The following is a 14,368-nucleotide window of genomic DNA, read 5'->3' on the forward strand; positions in this document are numbered from 1 at the left end:
AGTCGTTTTGTAGATCGGGTTTCGAGGAGCAGAAATGCTCCGGAGGTTCCAATATCCACCTAACATACTAAGACATGCCAAACGAAGAAGTGGGAAGCTTTACATACCTTATGGACGTCTTATGCTTTCCTTAAAATCAAATCCCGTTTCGTCCAGAATCTGCAAATGGTCAAAGTTACCAATTAGAGATTCTTAGGCTTAATATTTCCATTAACTTGATTTTTGTCTACCGAAATTTCGGCAGCATTTCCCCTATAAATCTAACACCCCCGAGACTTAGCTCGGCTCAAAATACATCAACAACAACAACCCAAACATCATCAAACAACACAAACCATAATCAAGTCATTCTAGCTTCAAAGTCCTACCTTACTACACAAGTTGACAATCTTTCATTCAAACTTCACAATTCCAAACTTATATCCACATTATTGTATTCATTCACTCATACAAGACTATTCAATCACACCCCACATATATTCCAAATCATATACAAAGTTTCCCGAAATTCATTCCTTTCCATATTTCATTCAAAACATCAAAAATTACGACGAACGTTCTAACTCTCATTGTTTCACTCCAAATTCATTAACATCAACCATAAGTCACATTTAAAGTCTTTAGTATCAAAGATATACAATGATATACGCAAATATGCAAAAGGTATACACTTTCCCGTAATGATCCGAAATCCTTTTCCAACGCCAATTCAATTCCTTAAACGTTCATTTACGACATAAAGGTCGCAACGACACATTGAACAAACTAAACAAGATCAAACTCACACTTCTTTCTCCTTCTTAGGCACACAGCCACAACACCTTATACACACACACCCACGGTTTTCTACACACATCAAAACTACGGGATTCTCGTCTATTATTAATCCTTAACATATTCATAGCAATTCCATAACATTAAAGTAACAAAATTCTTACATTTTCTTGAAAATCCGACTTGTCGCAAACGTGATTCTTCCTCCAAATAAATTGTATCACGTTGAAGAGCGTCTTACGCTTGCTATAACTACAACAAGGACACGATTTTTAGGATTAAAACAAGGCTAGAATTGTTTTTTCTTTCTCTCTATTTCTTGTTCGGCCGAGAGCCCTTTGAAAGGGTGTTCTTCAAAAAATATTTTGTGTTTGTTTGGTTTCTTGAAGATTCTAAAGACCAAGCATGATATATATCTATATAAGAGTCATGTACATGGCACCTGACATTAAAAAAATGGGTTTGGGCCAAGCCAAGTGGCCGGCCACTCCATTACTCTTGGGCCTAAATTTTGTTCTATTTTTTTCTTGGCCCAATTCATTAAAAGTCCCGTTTTGTAATTCCCGAAACTAATTTCCGAAATTCCAAGTTTACCCTCGGCCTTCCCCATTGTCTTTACATTGATGATTTCATAACCAACATAGTCATGTCAACTAGAATCAAAATATTTCCTCTTAACACACGAGTCTTAATTATTCCTCGATTTCCAATTATACGAAAACACGGGACATAACAGCTGCCACTACAGATGGACATCATATCATAGCACAACGTATAGGCACAGCTGAACAGAACTGATACACAACCCACACATATGTCTACAGACCTCTAAGAGTATCGATAGTGAAATATGACGGGACAGGGCCCCGCCGTACCCCTGGATAAACATATACATATATATCATAAGATCTGTACCAAAAGTCTAGACTCCGGGACAATGGAGCTCTCCAAAACAGCTGAGTAGAAGTCCTATGCTAACGGGTCACCAAACCGACTATCTGTACCTGCGGGCATGAAACGCAGCCCCCCCGAAGAATGATGGTCAATACAGAATATGTACTGAGTATATAAAGCATGAAATACAGTAAAGAGGATCATAACTGAAATAAGGAGTACAGAAAACAAGTACAATGTCCATAGTATCAAAACACTCGCCTTTGAAACATAAATCATGCATGTCAATATCATATATCATATCCGACCCATTATGGGACTCGGTGAACATGGTCGCCACCCCGTCTTTGGCGCCATAGCACAGCATAACACCATAAACACATCATAATGCCATAACACAGCATAACTCCATAAACACAGCATAACTCTATTATATATATATATATATATATATCATATTCCTGCCGTTTAGTAAGGGACCCGGTGAACAATGCAGTGAGACTGCGCACGATAACATACCCGGCCCGGGAATCGGTGCAAGACATATTGAGACATGCACGAGTGGAGTAATGAGCAACCATATGCATGTTAAAAAAAATTCAAAGACTCTATGGAATAATCAAAACAAACTGTCATTTGAAAACCAGGACAATAGTCATACCAAATACCTTTCGGATGTCACTGTGGATTATATCAAAATAAAACTTCTGGAATCATATATACGTGTCGGGGTATATCAAAGACTCAATGGAATAATCAGCACGAACTATCATTTGAAAATCAAGACAATAGTCATATCAAATACCTTTCGAATGCCACTGGGAAACATATGAAACATCCCTCGGATGTCATCATAAAGTATATCAAAGAGCCTTAGGAATCATTGTCATATGTCAATATAGTACGAAACATCATATAGAAGTCTGGACATTAGTTATCATAGAGTTCCTAAGAATAGGAACTGATATACATCGACTATTATCCAACGTACAGAAAGCTGAAGAGGGAAGCTCAATCACTGGAAAGTTCTAACATCAATAAGTGAATAAGAATCATAAATCACACTCGAACTTATGAATAGGATTACCCCAAAGTTCATATCATTCATCACTTAGATCTAAGACATGCCCTAAGAAAGAAGGGACAGCTTTACATACATGTTAACGACCAATCGCAAACCCGTTCGCTTTGTCGCTCTTTTAGCCTATTTAATATAAAGGTAACGTTATCGTTAGTAACTATACTCTCTAGTTCGTAAATCTGTAGCCCCTCGCTTATAGAACTTATTCTTTAACTTATACATCCTCGTTTAGGGTTTTTCATTAGTTAAAGACATAACGGAAATCGGGCAGCATTTCCCCTATATATTCGCCTAACCCGAATTTCCAATTATTCTCCTGTTAACACAGAAATACCAACAACAGAGATATACATACGAAATTCTCACAATTCAGCCCATAACAATTCTAACAACCCAACAACTTCTCTAAATCCATTTCAACCCACAATTTCCCATAACATCAATTTTATCCATTTTCTTACTTCCAATTTCGTCCAATCCAATTTTAATAACTCCATTAAAACACTATTAACACAATTACACTATAAAACAAGAAAATCTTACCTAAATTTTCTCGGAGGAATTTCTACTCTTAATTGCTCCAATTTCACAATTTCTTCTTCCTTGACTTAAATTCGAATGTTGCTATCACCTCCTTGAACTTGTAATTCACTTCAAACTTTATCACATCATGCAACCCAAAATATTTTTCCTCTATCCATGGCTGGCCGAGCAGCCATTGAAGTTGTTACATAATTTTTTTCCTAAGCTTTAATTGTGAAATAAAAGGAAAATGCTTTCTTGTTCATTATCCAACCATTTATATATGGTTTCCTTCAAATTGCCACGTGCTCCCTCCCTTTATGACTCACCAAATTGCTTTGTTCCATTTTTTTTTAAATTTTGGGTGGGGCCCACTTTCCATAATTAAATAAATAAATTAATTAATTAATCAATAATCCTCACTTAATAATTTAATCACAATTAATTAGTTCCTAATCTATAATAATATTTCTACACTGAATAATATTTATAAACAATTTATGTAATAATTAAAATTGAAAATTAAAGATTCCTATTTCGTGTCCGAAAATAACTCCGCCTTTAACTTGAGTCGATTTGCTTGCGAATAATTCGACGTACAAATATACGGGGTATAACATCCTTCCCCCCTTTAGAACATTCATCCTCGAATGTTAAACTGATTCTAAATTCCCAATACTTTCTCAAGTGTTCTCTTATTTAATTATGCCCTTCACATACCTCTTCTATTGGTCGATTCGCTATAATTCATTATAACGCATTCCATGCCTCTACATAGTCATTCCTGTAATATCTCCTCTTTCTGTTGCTTCTTGAGGTAATAATTCCACATCATTGCCTTTACTCTTATCTTACTTCGCAGTCCGTTGTCAGTTGTGTTGCGAGCTTTTCCGCTAAAATCTTACTTTCTTCCTTGTGCGCCTAGTCTTAACTTGACTCCTTCCTATCCTATAGTTATTCCCTTAAGATATCGTTTCCTTCATCTTACCTCTTAATCTTTAAATAAGATTTTTATAACGCGCAGATGTCCCTTGTCAGTTCATTAGGCTTTAATATCCTTGAAGTATTGCATGCCTCTGGTAATCTGTAGACCCTTCGCAGGTGATACGCTCAAATTACACCTATTAATGGTATAACGCGGATGTTGTCAAATATAGTAACCCAACAAGGTTGGGGTCGAATCCCACAGAGAACAATATGTAGGTGATTTAAGCAGATTAGGAATTATCACTAACAATAGCTATGCCCGAACACATCAATGGTGGTTTTTGATAAGGTTTTTATAAAATATGGAAATATAAATTCTAATCTAGAAAGCAAGTAAATTGATCAATGGCTACAAGAATAGAAGGAGGGAAACTACTTCTCAAGTAACGATCCAATCTATTTCACGAATTGTAAATAATAGCAAGTTTATGTTATTTAGCCTCGGATAATGACTCTAAATTAACTTCTTCCGAAGATTAACTAGACTACCCAATTGAAGATCCCTCAAGAAATTAGGAGCATTAAGAACACCCGAATATGGCTACAATTGGTATTGCCTATTCCTAGGTCAATTTCCATTAGATGAGGGTTAACGCCCAAAATTCATGTTAATTATCCTATCCCAACTCCGTTTTTCCTCTTCCGAGTTTCAAACAAAGTAAATGGGCAAGTTCAAAGGTTAGCTAATCCCTTGAAAACATTCAAGAACAAGAACAATTAAAATAGCAAAAACTTACTTGATTAAGAACAATGCAAATGAATAAATAAGCACAACAAGAGTGTCAATCTTAATTGTCACCAAGAGATTTCCATCAACAAGGATTGAAAAGAAGAAAGAACAATTTTTGTAGGAACCCTAGCTTCCAACTTGTGGGAGCTGCCAAAGATCTCTGATGTTTTGCCCTAATTTTCTATTTATATGAACTGGAATGGAAGAAATCGTCAAATCCCAGGTTCTGGTTGAAAATTCCCGAAAAACCTTCAGTGCGATCGTGTGAAATTGCTTCGTTTATGTATCGCGAACGCGTGAAGAAGTATCGCGATCGCGCAGAGTCACGAACGCGCGTGACCGCGAACGCGTGAACTTACTGCGCGTTCGCGCAGAGTCACGGACGCGCGTGACCGCGAACGCGTGAACTTACTGCGCGACCGCGCAGAGCAATATTTCGCCAATAATTTCCAGAACCTCCAGTTATTTCCAGTTTTTGCAACTTTTTTGCTTGTTTTCCATACTTAGGCTCTAGGGACCTCGTATTACCTGAAACATGACAAAAAGTACGTAAAATGACATAGACTTGCTTAAAAACAAGTAAAACTTATAGTTAAAAAACATCGATAGTGGCGTAAAATCACGCCACATCAGCAGGTTTTATGTATAAAATGAAATTTCCCAGAGGGTAACATTTGTACTCCAATATCTATGCTTAACTCTGCTGTGACAGTCCGTATTCTGGAATTCTCAGCATCAAGTGTCACTTTCTGACTTTCCTTTAAAGGTCTTTAACTATCACTTGCCTTTACTTCTTGATCTTGATCTTTAGGGTTGGCTATCAAATAGCGCTAGGGTCCCCTCATATTATAACTTTACTGTCATCCAGTAACCAGTAACCCGCTTATTCTGATTGTCTCGGTTAAATCATTTCATAATTTCCATTACCCTAACTGGCAATACTTTAGGCATATTATCTCGTGTCGTTTCTCTATTTTTGATTCAAACTCTTCTATTGCCCCTTTACTCAAATTTTCTCTTAGTTCTCCTGCCACGCATCCTACTGTAATATTTACAAGAGTATGTGTAGGTGCTCAAATTAGCCTGGAAAATACCTTAGCGTTGCCTTGCTAGTCTGTATGCAGACCCTATATTCTTCTCTTATATTCATTTGATATCAAGGCTCAACTATGGCTTTTGCCCTCAGTACTAATTATATCTCTGTAGTTTTTCCTTAAACCATCTTACACCTTCCTTTGATGTACCCAGAATATCGTAACCGCGTTGTTGTTACTGAATTCTTACCCTTCTTATCAAGTACTCACTTGGTCTCATTCTTAGCATATAAATATTCGTAGGTTGCACAACTATTCTTGTACAACTCGTACAAAGTGCATCCAATCTTAGTCATAGTCTTTCCTTCTCCTGGCTTATTCTGCTCTACATATCTTATTGTACTATCACTCAATTGCTATCTATTTCGCCATACTCCTTTCCCTTCCTCTATTCACCATTTGGTTTGCTCATATCCTGCTATAGGAGAGATTTTCTATCCTTTCTCGTTTGCTACTTATATGTCACATTATCATTAGCCAATAACTCCGTTGTCAGCATCTTAACTTCTAATCCACTATAGCCTTGCTATCCTTTATAATATCTTTTAAGTTACTCGTTACCATTCTCTTGTCGTATTCTTCCCTTTTTACAAGCCTCCATCTTCTGGTGTCTTATTATCCAAGATCTTTTCCAATAATTCTCAGCACTGTCTCAAATACCATCTGGGCTTCTATCCGTTTATTGCTGGCTTTCAAATGTTACTAACTTGTTTGAGCAAAGAATCTCACTTAAAGTTTAAGTTTTCACATCAAATGTATTGCATTGTCAGTTGATTTCATCTTACACTTGCATTTCTCTCATCCGCTTCCCCCCTTTTAGGTGTACTCACATCATTATCTATTTATACTCTACTCTATGTCCCTATTTCTAATCTCACATTCATCCGATCCCTTTTTCCAATTCACTTGGTACACTGCACCATCCTCATGTCTTTCTTTATAATTTATAACTTGATTATCCCCGTACGAAACCTTAACGCAATCACGAGGTGATGAGAACTCTCGATATATAGTACAAAATCTCATCTGATGGTTGGTACTTGAGTAATATGATTAATGTAGCAATTTATCCGAAGCCACATTCCATTCATTCCAATCAATAATTGGCTAGTGCTTATAGTCCTTTCAAATTCTCATTTAGGTATCATTTATATTCTAATGATACGTGTCCCCAAGCTTTCTTGTAATACTATCTTTATCCCAACGGATATCACCTGTTTCCTCTAGTAACCTCACAATGCATTAGTTGTTTCACAAATCCACAATCCTTGTCCTTTAAGGATTTCACTATTTTCGAGGTGAGGTCACATATACGCAGTACTCCTTTATGCCTTATACTCTTTCTCTCTTGTTGTATATCCAACACTAACTTCTAACTTACTCAAAATCATATCAAATTCATCTTAATAGTGGTCTTGTCTTATCACCTTCTCGTCGTACTACACCTTAAGTTCGTAGCTATATGTTTCCCTTTTATCCTATACTCATACTCAATTGGTTACGTCCGTAGTGAGTGCTTCCTTTAGTATTCCTTTCATTTCTCCAGTCTATGTCAATCTTTTATTTGTGCGCGAGGAATCTCATGCTACTCCTGTATCCTTCCGAGAACACCACTACTACATAACTCCCCTTTTTTTCAAAACATATTTTGTTCATCCCTATTCGTTCTTATCATACCAGTCATATTTTGACACTCATTCTGTCTCGTTGCTTATCTCCCTTTAGTTCGATCTTTCACAATTCTGTCACTTATATTACTCGTTTCCTTAGCTATCCACGTCATAACACATCGCTACACTGTAATCCCACTCGCTTTCTTTCTATCTTCTTCTTTCAATCACTTTTTCTCTTTTTGTGCTCGCTCCTACTTTCGTTACCACTTGATCTCTATTCTGAACTTTCCCTATAGGACTTATTAGGTCTTCCTTATTCGTTCTATATTTGCTTTTCCGTTTCCCACTAATCACATCATATCCTTTAGTTACTTCATCGCTAGGCTTTGGTCATTCCTATAACAATCCTTATGGTATTCACATTGCATCCTGTTCGTAATCCATCCTATAACGTAACACGTCTTAATCTTATTCACGATTCATACTATGTTTTAATTACACTCTGTGGAGTAGGCGTATTTAACCTTTCACCCTTTCTGATCAATCTTATCCTTAATATATCACAAGCTGTCTTATTAACACCTTCATAATTTGCCGTAATTCTTCCTCCTCCGTACTTTTATCTCAATCATACTATTACTCCTTTTAATTGTGGACTCGTCGTAATTTATCCCTACTTATCAGTTCACTCGATACTTCAATAAAATGTCTTGTTGAAATTTGCCACCTTTTTCTAAATCACCCCTTAGTATCACAAGCCCTTCCGAATTGTCCTAGCATTTCATCAACAACACGTGGAACACATGATCCATAACAGCTCACAAGTTTGAGTTTTTCCTTCCACAAATTCTATCTTCAATTAGTTGATTAAAACTAATAAACTCAAGGACATGATGAAATGTTACCTCACGAACACCAGAACACTCTCACTCCAAGATTATGTCTCCATGAAACGTCCTCCGAAACCACACAAGAAGAACTAGAATCCATCAAGCACCGCGAGACTTCTATCGCTTAATTCACATAGTTTACCCTCAGAATTCCTTTTTTTTTTTGTCATGAACGAACTATTTAGTTTACAAACTACTTGTCGTATGCTTCGTACTCTTCCAATAAAGTGAAACTTAATTGCCGGACGTTTTTGCCCTTCAACATAAGCTTTTTCTATGGCAAAAATGTGGCTGGAAAGTATTTTGGTCCGTCCAAATGAATTCCAAACTTTGCTGCTCATATAGGCTTTTTCAAAATAAAATCTTTCAAATAACAATGGTGCCTCTTACGGATGACATGGAGGGTATCTCTTAAAGCTTTAATCAAACATAATAAAGTTTCCCTATCGGTATCGACTTTCAAGACATATTATGAACTTATATCTCATTCTCTTCTTTTTTCTATTTCTGGGAAAATTTGGGCAGAGTTTCCTCTATATTTCTTATTATCCCAAAACCTGCACGCAAGAAATACCAACAATGCCTCACAGGGCCAACATATATACGCATATATCATATCGTATCACAGCCACACAGGGCTCCCAATTTCCAGTAAAAGTATAAAGGTGTCGAGACTTACCTCACATATCGCACCTCGAGACGTACCTGATCCTTTAACGACCTGTTCTGTTATACTTTCCTATCCACCTTCTCCTTCATCCTCCAACTTTCGATTTCAATCATATTTCAATATTCTTACCTTATCCGACATGCCTCTTTCGCAACGTTACTTACCTGTGTACTTTGTAACTTCCAATACCGTCAGTCATTTCCTTCTGTCTATGTCGTTCTTCAGCTGAAATCAAAGGTTAGTATAAGGAATTTCATTTCCTATGGCTGGGCTCTATCGCACGATCTTAGATATGAAAGAAAGGTAACATCCTAAATGTCCTGTAGCTTCCTGTTTATAGATGTGGTGCACAACACACTGATAAACAAGACTCTACTAGACACGGTCTGTAGACACTCCGAGGACGAACTGCTCTGATACCACTTTTGTCACGACCCAACCCCATGGGCCATGACTAGTGCCCGAACTGGACACCCGTATACGAACCTGTTACACATAATCAAACTAAATATATGAATAATAGGGGAACTTGTGAAAGGACTCCAACGGTTCATAATGTCGTCATATATGTGTATTCAGATAAACTGTCTCCTGAGTAGTCACAACTGATCAAATCATAAAATGATACGCAAGCCGACAAGGCTGCCACTACATATCAACATCATGTCATATGCAAGCCGACAAGGCTGCCACTACAGATGGACATCATATCATAGCACAACGTATAGGCACAGCTGAACAGAACTGATACACAACCCACACATATGTCTACAGACCTCTAAAAGTATCGATAGCGAAATATGACGGGACAGGGCCCAGCCGTACCCCTAGATAAACATATACATATATATCATAAGATCTATACCAAAAGTCTAGACTCCAAGACAACGGAGCTCTCCAAAACAGCTGATTAGAAGTCCTATGCTGACGGGTCACCAAACCGACTATCTGTACCGGCGGGCATGAAACGCAGCCCCCGCGAAGAAAAGGGGTCAGTACGGAATATGTACTGAGTATATAAAGCATGAAATACAGTAAAGAGGATCATAACTGAAATAAGGAGTACAGAAAACAAGTACAATGTCCAGAGTATCAAAACACTCGCCTTTGAAACATAAATCATGCACGTCAATATCATATATCATATCCGGCCCATTATGGGACTCGGTGAACATGGTCGCCACCCCGTCTTTGACGCCATAGCACAGCATAACACCATAAACACATCATAACGCCATAACACAGCATAATTCCGTAACACAGCATAACTCCATAACACAGCATAACGCTATAACACAGCATAACTCCATAAACACAGCATAATGCCATAACACAACATAACTCCATAAACACAGCATAAATCCATCATATATATATATATATATATATATATATCATATTCCGGCCCTTTAGTAAGGGACCCGGTGAACAATACAGTGAGACTGCGCACGATAACATACCCGGCCCGGGACTCGGTGAAAGACATATTGAGACATGCACGAGTGGAGTAGTGAGCAACCATATGCAAGTTAAAACATTTTCAAAGACTCTATGGAATAATCAAAATGAACTGTCATTTGAAAACCAGGACAATAGTCATACCAAATACCTTTCGGATGTCACTGTGGATTATATCAAAATAAAACTTCTGTAATCATATATACGTGTCGGGGTATATCAAAGACTCAATGGAATAATCAGCACGAACTATCATTTGAAAATCAAGACAATAGTCATATCAAATACCTTTCGAATGCCACTCGAAAACATATCAAACATCCCTCGGATGTCATCATAAAGTATATCAAAAAGCCTTAGGAATCATTGTCATATGTCAATATAGTACGAAACATCGTATAGAAGTCTGGACATTTGTTATCATAGAGTTCCTAAGAATAGGAACTGATATACATCGACTATTATCCAACGTACAGAAAGCTGAAAAGGGAAGCTCAATCACTGGAGAGTTCTAACAACAAGAAGTGAATAAGAATCATAAATCACACTCGAACTTATGAATAGGATTACCCCAAAGTTCATATCATTCATCACTTAGATCTAAGACATGCCAAAAGAAAGAAGGGACAGCTTTACATACCTGTTAACGACCAATCGCAAACCCGTTTGCTTTGTCGCTCTTTTAGCCTATTTAATATAAAGGTAATGTTATCGTTAGTAACTGTACTCTCTAGTTCGTAAATCCGTAGCCCCTCGCTTATAAAACTTATTCTTTAACTTATACATCCTCGTTTAGGGTTTTTCATTAGTTAAAGACTTACCCGAATTTCCAATTATTCTCCTGTTAACACATAAATTCCAACAACAGAGATATACATACGAAATTCTCACAATTCAGCCCATAACAATTCTAACAACCCAACAACTTCTCTAAATCCATTTCAACCCACAATTTCCCATAACATCAATTTTATGCATTTTCTTACTTCCAATTTCGTCCAATCCAATTTTAATAACTCCATTACAAAACTATTAACACAATTATACTATAAAACAAGAAAATCTTACCTAAATTTTCTCGGAGGAATTTCTACTCTTAATTGCTCCAATTTCGCAATTTCTTCTTGCTTGACTTAAAATCCAATGTTGCTATCACCTCCTTGAACTTGTAATTCACTTCAAACTTTATGACATCATGCAACCAAAAATATTTTTCCTCTATCCATGGCTGGCCGGGCAGCCATGGAAATTGTTACATAATTTTTTTCCTAAGCTTTAATTGTGAAATGAAAGGAAAATGCTTTCTTGTTCATTATCCAACCATTTATATATGGTTCCTTCAAATTTCCACGTGCCCCCTCCCTTTATGACTCACCAAATTGCTTTGTTCCATTTTTTTTTTAATTTCGTGTGGGGCCCACTTTCCATAATTAAATTAATTAATTAATTAATTAATTAATCAATAATCCTCACTTAATAATTTAATCACAATTAATTAGTTCCTAATCTCTAATAATATTTCTACACTGAATAATATTTATAAACAATTTATGCAATAATTAAAATTAAAAATTAAAGATTCCTATTTCGTGTCCGAAAATAACTCCGCCTTTAACTTGAGTCGATTTTTTTGCGAATAATTCGATGTATAAATATACGGGGTATAACAGCGGTACTTCCCATGGTTCTAGAGGTGGGTCCCAGTCAGCTAGAGGTGGTACTTAGAGTTCGAGAGGGGGATCCCAGACTGGACGCGGTGGAGCCCATTGTTACTCATTTACTGGTAGGCCCGAGGCAGAGGCCTCAGATGTTGTGATCTCAGGTACCATTTTTGTCCGTCATAGAGGAGCATATGTGTTATTTGCTCTTGGATCCATTTATTCGTATGTATCTGCATTTCATGTCGTTAGTTGGGATTTACCCTGTGATAGCATAGATATACCTGTTCATGTGTCTACTCCAGTCGGAGATTTTGTGATTGTTGATCGAGTCTACCGGTCTTATTTAGTTACTTTTATAGGTATGACACCTGGGTAGATTTGATGATTCTGGATATGGTGGACTTTGATATTACATTGGGTATGACCTAGCTTTCTCCTTATCATGCGATGTTGGACTGTCACGCTAAGACAGTCACTTTAGCCATGCCAAGCATCCCTAGGCTTGAGTGGACTGGTACTCCTAGTCCCGCTTCGAAGAAGATTATTTCCTTCGTTCGGGTGAAGAAATTAATGAGTAAAGGGTATTTATCGTATTTGGCTCATGTCCATGATACGACTGTTACATCTCTATCCCTTGAGTCTATTCCTATTGTGAGCGAGTTCACGGAGGTATTTTCGTCAGATTTGCCGGGTATACCACTCGATGGTGACATTGATTTCTATATCGACGTGGACTCTGGTACTCGTCCTATTTCCATCCCACTATACCGGATGGCACCTGCCGAGTTGAAAGAACTTAAGGAACAACTGCAGGATTTATTGAGTAAGGAGTTCATTAGACCGATCGTCTCCCCTTAGGGTGCTCCAGTGTTATTGCGAAGAAAAAAGATAGGACCATGAGGATGTGCATTGATTACCGCCAGTTGAACAAGGTCACTATTCAGAACAATTGCCCTATGCCTCATATTGATGATCTATTTAACCAACTTCAGGGTGCTTCGGTGTTTTTTAAGATTAATTTGCGTTCCGGCTATCATCAGTTGAAGATTAGGGCAGAGGATGTTCCGAAGACAACATTTCGGACGAGATATGGCTATTATGAGTTTCTAGTGATGTCTTTTGGGCTTACCAATGCCCCAGCTGCTTTTATGACCTTGATGAATAGCATCTTTAGGCCGTACCTTAATTTTTTTGTAATTGTGTTTATTTATGAAATCTTGGTGTATTCCAAGAGTAGAGTGGAGCCTGCGATCCATCTTCGTACCGTCCTTGGATTTTTGAAGAAACATAGTTTATTTACTAAATTTTCTAAGTGTGAGTTGTGGTTAGAGTCTGTAGCATTCTTGGGCCATGTGGTGCCTAAGGAAGGGATTATGGTTGATCCACAGAAGATTGAGGTTGTGAGGGGTTGGTCAAGGCCCACTACTATTATTGAGATTCGTAGTTTTATGGGTTTGGCCAGTTATTACCGTCATTTTGTGAAGGGTTTTGTTTCCATTGCTTCGTCCTTGACCAGATTGACTCAAAAGGATGTTGCTTTCCAGTGGACGGATGATTGTGAGGTGAACTTTCAATAGCTCCAGCTTCTTTTGACCACAACCTCGATCCTAGCCTTACCTGTGGAAGGCAAGGACTTCGCGGTCTATTATGATGCTTCTCATATGATTTTGGGTACAGTGTTGATGCAGGAGGGTAGGGTGATAGCTTATGCTTCCTGTCAGTTTAAGGTTCACGAGAAAAATTACCGAACCAAGGATTTGGAGTTGTTAGCCGTAGTCTTCCCTTTGAAGCTTTGGAGGCGTTACTTGTACGATGTACATTGTGAGGTTTTCACTGATCACCGTAGCCTTCAGCATGTGCTTACTTAAAGGGATCTTAATTCCAGGCAGCACCGATGGATGAAGCTCCTGAAAGATTATGACATCTCTATTCTGTATCACCCTAGTAAAGCCAATGAGGTGGCCGACGCCTCGAGTCGCAAGGCAGTGAGTATG

The sequence above is a fragment of the Lycium barbarum genome, chromosome 8 (assembly GCF_019175385.1).
Source record: "Lycium barbarum isolate Lr01 chromosome 8, ASM1917538v2, whole genome shotgun sequence".
Lineage (NCBI taxonomy): Eukaryota > Viridiplantae > Streptophyta > Magnoliopsida > Solanales > Solanaceae > Lycium > Lycium barbarum.